This window comes from Petromyzon marinus, chromosome 28 (assembly GCF_048934315.1).
Source record: "Petromyzon marinus isolate PM22_M1 ecotype Great Lakes invasive population chromosome 28, UKy_Petmar_22M1.pri1.0, whole genome shotgun sequence".
In the NCBI taxonomy this organism is placed as follows: domain Eukaryota; kingdom Metazoa; phylum Chordata; class Hyperoartia; order Petromyzontiformes; family Petromyzontidae; genus Petromyzon; species Petromyzon marinus.
This window is the reverse complement of record NC_133694.1, coordinates 5,373,597-5,385,878: the sequence shown is the minus strand read 5'-3', so window position 1 is coordinate 5,385,878 and position 12,282 is coordinate 5,373,597. Positions and strand designations below refer to the sequence as shown.

At 49.7% G+C, this 12,282-nt stretch overlaps 1 protein-coding gene across 5 annotated transcripts in view; it reads right to left on the bottom strand.

The window, feature by feature from the left end:
• Positions 1 to 12,282, bottom strand: part of SPSB1 (splA/ryanodine receptor domain and SOCS box containing 1) — a 94,698-nt gene that overhangs the window by 31,927 nt on the left and 50,489 nt on the right. Inside the window, exon 2 of one of the 5 annotated variants that reach the window (XM_076070286.1) lies at positions 2,232 to 2,386. The exons of 3 other annotated variants lie outside the window; for them this stretch is intronic. The gene's annotated coding sequence lies outside the window, so the exon portion shown is untranslated. Of the gene's footprint in view, positions 1 to 437; positions 593 to 2,231; positions 2,387 to 12,282 lie in introns of those variants that run through there. One more of the 5 variants, XM_032962230.2, reaches the window with a different exon arrangement.

The following is a 12,282-nucleotide window of genomic DNA, read 5'->3' as shown; positions in this document are numbered from 1 at the left end:
AAATCGGTTCGAACTCTAAAATGTGACAATGTACAAAAAAAAAGCTTACGTGTCAAACGTACAAATACTGTCAGGGGTTGAAAGTCCTGTATGTGCGATCAAGTAAAAAAAGACACCCTTAAATTATTACAAGCAACCACGGGGATCGAGCCAATACGAGAAATAAAACCATCAAAGGGGAAAAAAAAATCAGCCGTATGGACTTAAAGCGACAGAAAAAAAAACTTCAAGTTCTCAACAAACTTTATACCGGCGACGCGACTCATCCCTCTCGCTCCTGCAGCCCGGTCATCATTCATCGCCACCACACCGGCCGTGAACCACGGGGAGCACACAAACTCACTCATTCGGAGAGCGCACCAACACCACCACCACCGCCACAAACAAACTGCACAAAATCCAGGCGCGTGCACCTGCAAAGCGGGGCCCCCACTCACCTAAGTCGCTCGCACAGACGGCAGTCGCCAGGTGCGAGATGCCACGGCGGCACGCGGAGGTGGCGTGTGGGGGATGGGGAGAGGGGGGGGTTTGGCCACTCGCGTGTAGCTTTCTGTCTGCGTCAAGGCCGGCCGTGCGTGCGTAAATAAGGAGACGCAACGTCTGGCTGCGGTGCCCGCCCTCTACTTGTGGAGGGAGCGAGCGATCACCTCCCCTCCCCTCCCCCTCTCCTTCCTCCTCCCTCCTCTGCCTTTGTACTCAAAACACCCCCCCCAACCCTCCACACATTAAGGCCGACCGCCTCGTCCCCCACCTGCTTACTTCTGCTTCTTACGCATGGCCGTGACGCAAGCAGACAGCCCGGGGGTGGCGGTGGGGCTGAAAGCGGCGTGAAGTTAGCGCAGCAGCAGAAGCCGCCCAGCATCGCCACCGCACCAGAGGGCAGGATGCCACCATCGGGCAAGCGGCATTCCTCACTCACACCATGCCCCCCACCCCCCGTCACTTTAGACGCTCCCCTCGATGTTCAGCAGAATGGCATTCGCCACCGTCTGCTCCAGCCTCCACCCCCCCCCCCGCCCGCCCCTCGGAAAATGTTTGACAATTAAGTCAAGAAAAACAAATCGTCAAATATGTGTAACACCAGTGGCGGGTTTTCTTATCCGTATCGTTTCAGTTTAGAGTTTGCTTGACATCGACTGTTGTGCAGACCCACTCTCCCCCCTCTCCTTGAAAACCAAACTCACGCTATAGTGTTCATACATGGGGGGGGGGGGGGGGGCGCTAGAGCAGAATGCACACAATCGACAAAGCAGCTCGCATCGGTCACTCATTCCCCCCTTGTTCGGGGTTAAACTTTTCTTTAAAAAGGATTTACACCGGCCGTGTCGTGTGCGACACACAGCGGGCATTTGACAACATCTCCATCCCCCTCGCCAACCATGACCGCACCTACCACCCTCTCAACGACCCTTCCGAGCAGAAGCAACCCTCTTCCCCCGCCCCCTGCTCACTCTCTCGAGGGCCCCGCCACCCCTAACACCCACCGCCCCCATCCGCCTGCTGGATCAGGCCAGACGGGCTTTTGGATTCCCTGCGTCACTGCGCTCGCCCGTGGTTTGGGAACGCCCTGAAATTAAAACAGCTCGACGTCCGCGACCGACTCCTGTGCAAGACGTCGATGACAAGCGGCCTCTGTGTGCTCGGGGTATGGCGAAATTGTACATGGCGCCGCGAAGGCTCTGGGCAGCAGAGCTCAAGTAAAAGGAACAGAGGGCGATGGAGTAAAACTCTGGGGGTGAGGGGGTCGCGCCCTCGTTAAATGGAATAGAAACGTTGTTATTTCGACGTTCAAAACAAAGAATAACTAAACTTGATTTGGCGCTTCCGCGACTGCAGGAATTACTCTTTTTTTCCGGTAGATTCGCGTAGAAATAAGAAATAATAATAAAATTACATAATAGCATACGACGTTTCGATTGCAACGCAAGCAATCATCATCAGGCATAGAAGAGCTAAATTTAAGAGAGGAACCACAGAACCGCAGATATATATACAGACACCTAAGTAGAGGGAGTTAACACAGAGACACAAAGAGAGACGCAACGTATGGAGCACAGAGAGACGGTCTCTGTGCCGAGGCCTCGGCATGTAGGGGAGACAAAGAGAGATGGAGAAGCACATCAAATCGAACAAGATTTAATAAAATTTGTAAACAATATAATGCAACACAATAGCATACGAAACGTCGTATGCTATGTAATTTTATTATTAAAGAATAACTACTTTCGCACCGGTTTTGCGCCATCCACTTGGAAGCTTTTACAACGATGTGAACAGGCGAGAGAATTGCAGCAGCAGCAGCGGGCGAAGATGGTTCAGAATATGGATTTTGCCCTGGGAGGAATCCGATGAGTTATGAAGCTCTTTTTCCAAAGGGGTCGGAAAGCTGAACAAAACAAAAACACGGAGTGCAAAGTGTCGTAAAAAAAGGGTGAACGAGTCACGAAAAATAAGTAAATAAAAATAAAGTATACAAGTTGCATAAGTAACGTGCCTGGCTGACGAAGCTGCGGGTCTGGCTCAAGGTGGCAAGGAGCACCGAGAACCTGGCACCGGCGAGAATCCTGGGTTTTGTTACCAGGGCAGCCGCTTGCGATTCAACTGGCTCCACTCAAGGTCTGGCGGGGCTCATGTGTCCGTCATAGCCCAGGTGCCCCACGCAGATGACTTGAACGCGCAAAAACAAAAAAAGGCACCCATTCCATTAAAATGTGGTTCTTGTGCATAAACTTCGCTAAATTCCCATTCTGAGAATTCTAAAAAGAGTTTGACTGTCACGTGACAAACATGATTATCGTTATGCTCATTTACCCAGGGAAGCTTCATCCGGAATCTCATTACTCTCTTCCATAAGGGTGGTCCCTGGGCAAGTTTTGGCAGTAGTTCTCTAGTGGCCGAGTGCGTGAAACGTGAAAAAAAAGAATCTCTGGAGGTGGCTCGCTCGCTGATGGTCCAGTAGGCTGACCTCCCCATAAAAATCTGAGCGCGTTGCACTGCCCAACAGAAGCAGCCGAATGGATATTGTTTCACGGTATGGACCTGCCCCCCCCCCCCAAAAGGTCGGTATAGAATTGTGGAAACTAAGACAAAATAATAATAATCGGAGGTTTCCCCCCCACCCCCACCTCGAGCAAGACGATATAATGCATTCCAAGTGCAGACGCGATTGTAAATAGTGCATCGACTAAAACAAAAAGCAGTCTGTTCATGCGTGCCAAACACTGCAGAGTGGGTATAAACGCAATGCGGTTGCATTGTTTTGTAATTGACGAAATTGCTGTATAAACGCGCAAGGTTTATGTAACCCTTGGTGAACCGAAGGTCACGATCCGCGCACCCTCGTTTCGCACAGTACGTAGCCAACCTGCGCTAATTGAAGTTCACACATACGTACATTGGAAGAGAAGCATGGTATGTGCATTTGTAAATAAAGACGCGGAGAGGTGGGGGGGTTATAAATAGATAGACGAGTTTGTGCCCTTGTCGTCATAAAGCCAAAATCGGAATGCCTCCATGACGCAAGTTTTAATTCGCCACTGTGCCTCCGGGCCACTTCAGGCCACGTTTAAAAAAGAAAACGCGCACACGCACGTAAAAAAAAGAATAAGATCACCCCCCCCTCCCATCTCGAAATTGTTAAACAAGGAGATGGCGTCACTGCCAGCCCCAAAAGCTGGCTTGTCTGCGGGCAGCATGCCAAGAATTCTGATCCTTCAGCACACACGCAATCACTCACGTGGTTCAAGAATGTAAATCTTACCGCTCCGCCCAACTCTTCTTCGGACTATGACTTCTACCCGCGTTGTCTTATTACCACCGTGCACATTTGTCAAAATCGTGCGGGTAAGCCAAGCAGGGATTGTTCCAGCAAGGACACCGTCAGGGACTCTGCCACCCCTCCCCTCCACCAAGGAGTCTCAAAACTGGCCCAGGGAAAATCGAATTCAGAAAACTGTGCACTGCCAGGAACGTGTAAAAAAAAATATCGCTGTCCCAAGCGCCACCCGAGTTAGATTACCAAGCCGGGGCTCGAGTGAAGCGCAGGGTGTCGAGTGAAATCCGAACAGGTCCCTGGATCCTCGGCGCCCTAAGGTTGGCCAAAAGGCGCAAGCTGCTTGCTCAGTGTCCTTTGCATGGCGAAAAGAGCTTCCAATTGGAGGTAGCCCTAGAGGATGCCTCTACCAGAGTCATCCGGCCTATTTCATCCACGTTGGCCAGATGCCTCAGGCGGAGGAAAGAGTATCCACCACACACTCAGGTTGACACACACTGCGCCAGGTACATCGATCTCAGACACCAGTTCAAATATTTGACACCGATGGCTCGTGAGCAGGAATTGAACGCGCGTCCCCAATGCGCTAACACACTGCACGCCAGCCCACACACGCACACGTTGTGGTTATGCATTGCTTGCACATTTACAAACTTTGTTTGGACTCCTGTTGTCCCAATACATGTATATCCTCTGTGTAAAAACCCAATGACAGGGCTTGCGCATTAAAACTATAAAGCAGACAAACGTGCCGTTTGTTTGGCTTCGATTTTAAAGAGTGGTTTGTCTAAAACTACTTTTCCCCCCCTATAGACCACTCACTTCAGCTTGCACAAGACGAAGAACAGAAACTAACGCGGACCATATATAGGAAACCAGGATAGTTTGCGTTCCTTTAAAATGGCAACAACAAAATAAAAAAAACCCGACAAACTCGCGCTCCCTCCCGAGGCCCTCTCGCCGTGGCCAGCAGACCTCGACATTGCACATTCAGCTCTTGAGCGCGTCGCCGTACGCACGGGTGGAATAGCGATAGCAGAGTTACGGAGGCGGCGACCGACCGCCACAGAGCCATGTGGCTGGAGGGAATCGGCCCAAGTTCTTGCTTCACACGTTTAATGACAACCCCCAAGTGCACCGCACTAGGAACCGGGGTCGTAGCTACACCCCCCCCTCCTCCCCACAGATGCGAGCACTTACATTTAACAAAAAAAAACTTTTAAATCGTTGCCGCCAAGGTGGGAAAAGGTGACGTTCAACAGAGGCATTGTGATATACGAAAAAAAAATGACGAGAGAGGAGCAATACATGGATCAAGTCGACAATCAATAATAACTCAAGTGCATCCGGAATCTTGGAGTGCCGCGGTTTTTTGGGCAGGCAAGAACGGACAGCCATTCTCTCGCATCACGCACGAGCGTTCAAAAAGGCGAGCAATTTTAAGCCATCAACCCCGCTTGACGACTCACAATTGATTTTTGGGAAATATCCGTCGGTACTTAAGAGCACACCGACAACGCGTCCGGAAGTCTAGACAAGTGCAGTAAGAATGTGGTCGCCGGCACGGCCTGGCTCGAGCGTTCGCCGCTTCTTGTTGAAGAGGTTCGCGGTTTGAATCCAAGAGGCCGCCCCCGATAATCACTGCGGGAATAACAAAACGTAGTACTGTACCACGCCACCATCCGCATCAGCGGACGTTTAAAAGATCCCCCCCCCCCACCTCTCCCGCTGGCGTCATTTGCTAGAGCATGCCATCGTGTGCTGGCGTCACGGCCCACATTCTGATTCGGACCCCGACACAAATTACTCAATTGGGTTTTACACGTGGCAATCATTGCCCCCCCCCCCCCTACTGGCAGACTAATGACCCAGTTCCACGCTTGCCAAAATGGGACTTATCCTGATCTCTCTCAGGTGTTCACCTGGTTAAACCGAATGAACTTGGCGAAACTGGAATCAATAGCCAGTAGCGTACATTTAATTATTGCACCTGAAGTGTAGTTCATGTAAAAACCACGCTAAAGGTTCGTCGGTACGACACAGTGTGGCAATAAGGGTGAATAATAGAGGAGGCGTGAGGAACTTATGGGGGTCAATTCTATTTGAAATCTGAGCCAACACCACTGGGGGATCGTTCACTCGTCAAGGGCCCCCCACCACCCACCCCCCCCCAACTTCCAGTGATGCTGTGCCCATTAAGCCCCTGCAATAGCCACCTGAGCCCTGCACCGTTCTACAAATCAGAGGGTCCCCTCCCATATCCCCCCCATCCCCCCACCACCAGCCCATCAAGGCTCTGTACAGCCGAGAACATTGAGGCTCATCCACGTGTATGTACGCTGAACTTTTTTTTCCCCACACCGTACGTAGCCAATCGTGCTTAAAAATCGGAGCAGCAGATCCTTGGCTCCTCGCACGCTGCCTTGCATCTGCGTGTTTCACAGCCCATCAAGCACGTATCGAAAAATTGGCGGCTCATCACCCGTTTTTAACCCAAGCCAGTGGTGGAAATTCCATATTACCATGACCGGTGGTGGAGGAGGTGGGGGGAAGTCTTCCATCGGGCATGGTGATGGTACTGTACTCATTCTATTGACCACAGGAGGGATTATGGGCCTAGCCAACACCCAGCTACTTTGCCATCAAGGGCCGCTCGCTCTACTGCTGGTGCCAGACTAAAATGTAAAAGTGGCAACTTGCGCACAGTCTCAAATAAACGACATTCATTCCTCTGTACTCGTCCGAGGAATTGCGCGGGAGCTGCCAAAATTAAGTTGAAATAAGGTCCCAAAATGCAATAAAGCACTGCATAAAAACACGATACAAGTAAATAAAATCTCCTGTATAACAACATCCTTTTTTTTTACTGCAACAGAATTTTCTCAGGGATGGATCGCACAGGCCATCTGGCTCAGAATACAGGCAATCAATATCCAAGCGGGCGTTCGGGCAAGGCAATAATTTAGCGACCGAATAATTGTGGCCAATTTTCCTGAATTTTAGACCAAAGCAAAAAAAGGCACACGGCCCCAGTTTCGTTAACAATGTCACAAGGCCCCGTATATCCACACACTCGGAGGGGGAAAAAAACCCACTGCAGAATAGCGAAATGTGCCCACAGTTCATTGTTGTTTGGAGACAATGCTCGACCAGGGCAATTGGTCACAACGAAGTTTCGCAAATACGTCGTCACTTTATCGATATACCGCTACCCGACCTTTGGGTCGCCTCAGCCCTCGCCACTATCACCTACCCTGTAAAATTGCTTTGATTTACCGTCGTTTCTATATTCGTTGCCGCACCTGTCAGGAATGCATCCTCGGACATAAAACCCGGAGTTTTTGCTGTACTACGTTACAAGTCAACTCTACATTAATTTCCAGGTGGGATTAGCCGAATTGTGAAATAACCATCGGTCACACTTTTTTTCATAGACGCTGGTTATATTATTATTATCCATTCCCAACAATGTAGAGTTGGCGCATGACTGAAAAACGTGTTGTCAAGAAAACGGATTACTCTAGAGCAGCAATAAACAAAAAAACACAACAGCCGAACATTTCCCCCACCGCCAGTCTATACAAGTAACCCATGTTTTTTTGAAAAGTTTAGTGTGTAATAATACCAACTTGTTTTTTATTTAGCACCCGATACAGCGGAGCAAATTAGACGCTCCCTTCACCACGTGGTGAGAAACATTTGAAAAGGGGCACCCCCCCCCCCTCCCATGGAAGCTGTCCCTGTGTGACAGAGACTCCGCACCTGGCCTGAAAAGCAGCGGCACGGGCATTTAGTCTGCCGGCAGGGGGCGAAAATTGCTATACGGGTAATCCCAAGCGAGTGCATGTGGTGCGATAAATAAGGGGCAAATCAGTGCCCCGCCCACCCCCCATGGCCCTACCCACCCTCGCTCGTTTCGCTATTGCGGCATTTGACGCGTTTGTGTTATCCGCACCCACTGTTCCCCGAAAATACACCGGGAGTCCACTGGGCTCTTAGATTGCAAGTGGATCCCCGGCAGCCAGGGGGTGGCCAGAGCTGTTATTAAATCGGCCAGCCAGGCGATGACTCACCCCCTCCCACACACAGCTCGCCCAAGTTACATCGGTGGCGAATTACAAAAAATCAACCCAGGCTTTCCTTAAAAAAACGTTGACAACATTAAAGCCCAAAAGGTATTTTTTTGTGCAAATTACCCCATCCACCCCAATTGACGGCAAACAGTAGACATGTGCAGTATACGGGAATACTGGTAACCTTCATAATAATAAAATACTTTAAAAACAATTCAACCTATAAAACTAAAAGGACAACTAATAAGATAAGAGTTTCTGTGCAAGAGTAAACGTTGTGGGCTCATTCTGGAGCAGCTTCAACATTAAAATGTTCCTCATCAGCAGAGTCAGGCCAGAGATGTGCGAGTTGAACAGGCTGGACTGCTGATGAAACCCACAATGGTTTAAAAGCTTGTCCAGATTTTGCTGGATTAAACGACTGTTGGCGGATTTGTCTGAAAGGCCACTTGGGGCTGAGAGATGGAATTATATTTCACATGCAAGTGGAGAGATTACTGGGCAGGTTATTCATTGCACCGCCCACAAATGGTTACATAAGTGCATAATGAGCTGTTATTTAAAACAGACGTTGCCAAGATATACAACATCGGGGAAGAAACAATGGCATTCATCAATAACACTTCCAAGAAGAAAAAAACTGGCAACGTTTCAGGCATTAGCCCCTATTCAGAATTAGTCCTAAAAGGTCCCTAGGCCAAAATTCATGTTTTTGAAGTCACTAATTTAATACCGTTCGAAAACATAACATAAAACATTATATAGAAACCTTTAATACATTTTCACCTTCAAGGAATAGCATAGGGTGGATCCATATAATCTGCATAGGTTCGGGTGGATAATCGATAGAGGCCATGGTCAAAAGTGTACATATTGGCACGGTCTAAAACCAGGAACATTACGCATGCTACAGGGGACAGAGGTTGGCGGTGTCTCACGTGGCCTGGATTATTGACGTTTGAAGCGTGGCCATGTTTCCGTGTACTCCTCTCATTCATCTTATCCTGTTCATCAAGTGTGTGGGGAGGGGGGCGATAGCTGCCCAACGTCAAGTGCATATAAAGCCTTCGACTTTTTTTTACGTAATAATTTTCTCTACCGCCGCGGCAATCTGAAGGCAACAGAGCCGCCCACCAGCATCCCTGCCGCTCGTGCGCAAAAAAAACCAGCACCTTTGGCGTGCGATTAGGTAAAAAAAACGCACACGACAGCACGCGCCACAAACCAAGTGAAAATGCAGAATAAACACCGCGCGTACCGAAAAGGTCAGTTGCGAAGAATTACACGGAATGTAATGTTCTTTGGGAGGTAAATATAGACGCGGAGTTGGGAAAACAAAAAATAAGGAAGTTGCCTATTAAGTGTTTTCGTTTTTATACCAAGAAACGCCTCTCGGCAGTCAGACGGGGAATTTCATTTCAGCCGGGTGTGGCGCTCACAGCGAAGCAGCTCCATTTACAAGGGATGTCCAGACAGCAGCGGTTGCGAGGACAAACGCTCTTCCTTCCGATATATTCGGAAGCCACCTGGAGCCGTGCCACTTTTAAACCATCTAGATTGAATACATTTCCATGCTTTTTTGTTTAGTTTGCTTTCCTCCCCCAGCACACCGCACCTCCGATTAGCGTGGTTGGCTATGTACGGTGCGAAATAAGTTCACACATACATAGCAGGAGTGGGATTGTGCAAAGAACAGTGGGTGCAGCAAATGAGCGGTTAATTTCGGACAGTCAAAAATCCCCGGCATAGCCTTCGGACTATTGGGGCAAGTGCTTTTAGCGGAGCACCTGTCTAGGATCGGCACGGCACACGAGGGGGGGGGGGGGCAACACCACTCCAGACCTTCCCAAATAGCAATGTTTTTACCACACCAGTTACTCATAAGCAGAGCCGACCGAGAAGAGGCCCTGGACCCGTTCAAATAATCATTGCCTGGGTTGTTGGCCGCGAGTGGGAATTAAACCCTCGGGCCGCTGTGTCCGTATCAGTGGGCCAAAATCGCTAACAGGACACACACGCACGGCACCCGGGCATTGCCACACACGGTGGTGTCATAACATCTCATGCAACAACGGGAGCCGTCCTCTGCTTGCCGTGTTGTGAATTTTGATTCAAGACCGCAGCCTTTGGGGATCCCCACCACGGGACTAGCCCCTTGTCGACACCCCCCCCCCCTATCACCATCCCAATCTCCTGCCCAGATCGTGCTCCCTGCTGCAACAACCCCACGGGCCTCCTGACAAGGGACCATAGTCCAAGCGAGACTTTGTGGGAGGTCACTTTCTGTCTGCCCCAGACTCAAGGTCCTCCTCTTTATAGAGCCGCCTACGTCTGCCCGTCCAGTTCTCAACGTTTAACCCCCCCCCCCGCCGCCCCCGTGATGCACGTCCAACTCGATTTTTTTTACAGCATCGACCGATGATGCAGTTGCCTTTAGATGGTTTATAAATACGCTAGTGTGATGTACTGCGGTTATAAAGAAGGGACATTGGCCACGTTATTATCTCGTGCGTCCCCCTCCTTCCTCCCCCCCCCCCCTCAAATTACAAAAGGCAGCGTGCGTTTGTTATAACACTGAACCGACCGCCGGTCAACACAATTTTCAGCCCGCAGCAGCCGGACATCACCACTTGTTGCGAGCTCGCTCAGAAAAATTTGATTACTCACTTCCTCGCATTTCTGGAATAAAATTGGGTGGTGGGGCCACCGAGAGAGAGAGAGAGAGGAGTCTGCCAGACTTCCTCTGGACGCCACGGTGCCAGCGGACTGAGTCACCTTGCACGTAGCCCCCCCACCCACCACGCGCGCTTCCTTCCCGCAGGGGAGCGAAAGAGCCCGCCCGCGTCCGTTATGGACATAGAAGCGAGGCTCACGCCACCGCCACTGAAAAAAACGAAAACCCAACGCTAACCCGCTGACCTATCACACGGCTTGGTCCCTCCCCACCACCACCACCATTGGGGGGAGGGGGGGGGTTCACCACCGTAATCAAAGGCAGCCCAGCTGTACTCCAGGCCCACATTTCCCGCAACACGCGTGCGGGCGGGCGAGCAGACAAGGACAGGGTGTATCACAATCCTAGCTCGGAAAACAATCAGAAGAGGAAACCGAGCTCGCTGGTCTGGTCTCGTTGTGGTGCAACTACTGGGCACCCACAACAAAAACACGAGTCCGTGATCGTGTATTGTTGGTTGTAGCGGGGTGGGGGGGGATGTTGTTACACGTGAACACTGGGCAGGCTGTCCACAAGCGTACAGCGGCAGAGATGTGTAGCAAGCCCTGCGGACGCTTGTTTACACAACTGCTGGGTGGGGGGGGGGCCTCCACTAGAGGGAGTTCTATTGAACCCCTCTAAGAGAGAGATGGTATCGGTGGCATCAACTTTTCCACAATGTTCAGGAGGTCTTGGGAGAAGGATCATCAATTATTGAATAGCTGGTGTAATTAGACGGCAGTTCGGAGGCATGGTCGATTACAGCTATACTGTGTGCAGACGTGGCAGGGAGGTAGACCAAATCGGAGCCGCATCTTCCCAAATCTCCACTTGGCCACCGTGCTTTGTATGTGCGAATTTATTTTGCACCGTATTAGCCCACCGTAATAAGAGGTACGGGGTGAGGAGAAACACAAAAAAAAGATTCTATGGAAATGGGTTTTTCAATCGAGAGGATTTAAAAGTACATAGCTCCAGCGACGTCCTAATATTCGAAGGAAGAGCCGTTCAAGAGGGCGATGCGGTTGACCTTTGTTCGATGGCGACTCATCGAAAAATGCGAGAGTCCCCAGGATTTCATCATTGCCATCATCCTTGGCCGAGGTGGTTTCGAATGCTTTCGTCGTGCGCCATTGGAAGTTTATGAAAGACTGCTCGATCTATTTCGGAACGCATCGTTGACATGTCAACCACATATTCTTAGTTTTTTCGGTAAAGTCACGTTGAAGAGAAACAACAAAATAACAAAATATATATAAAACAATAAAAAATTCTCACGACGTTTCGACCATAACTCAAACGGTCATCATCAGGTGTGTCGGTTTGCATAAATTTATTTTGAAAACGTCATATTTATTTATTTATATATAAAAAAATAACGTTTGCGTCACGCGCAACGATTGGCAGTTTGCCAGGACTAGTCCATCTATTTTTTGAAAAGAGGAGGGGGGAGACGAAATTTGTTTTTATGTATGCTGTCTGAAAGCCACTGTAAGCGTGAACAATCAATCAAGAACTGAAATGATTTATCAAATCTTTCCAATGATTGCTAAGATAGAATCCATCTTCTCGGTTGAAATTGTCTCTGTGCTTGTATATGTGGATAGCCTCATGAACGAATCTCTCATGGAAGCCAGATGGCTTACAAAGAACCTCCGTCTTGGAAAAGTCAATGGCATGTGAGCCTACTGAATTAGAACAATGATCTGCTACGGCCGAGGTGT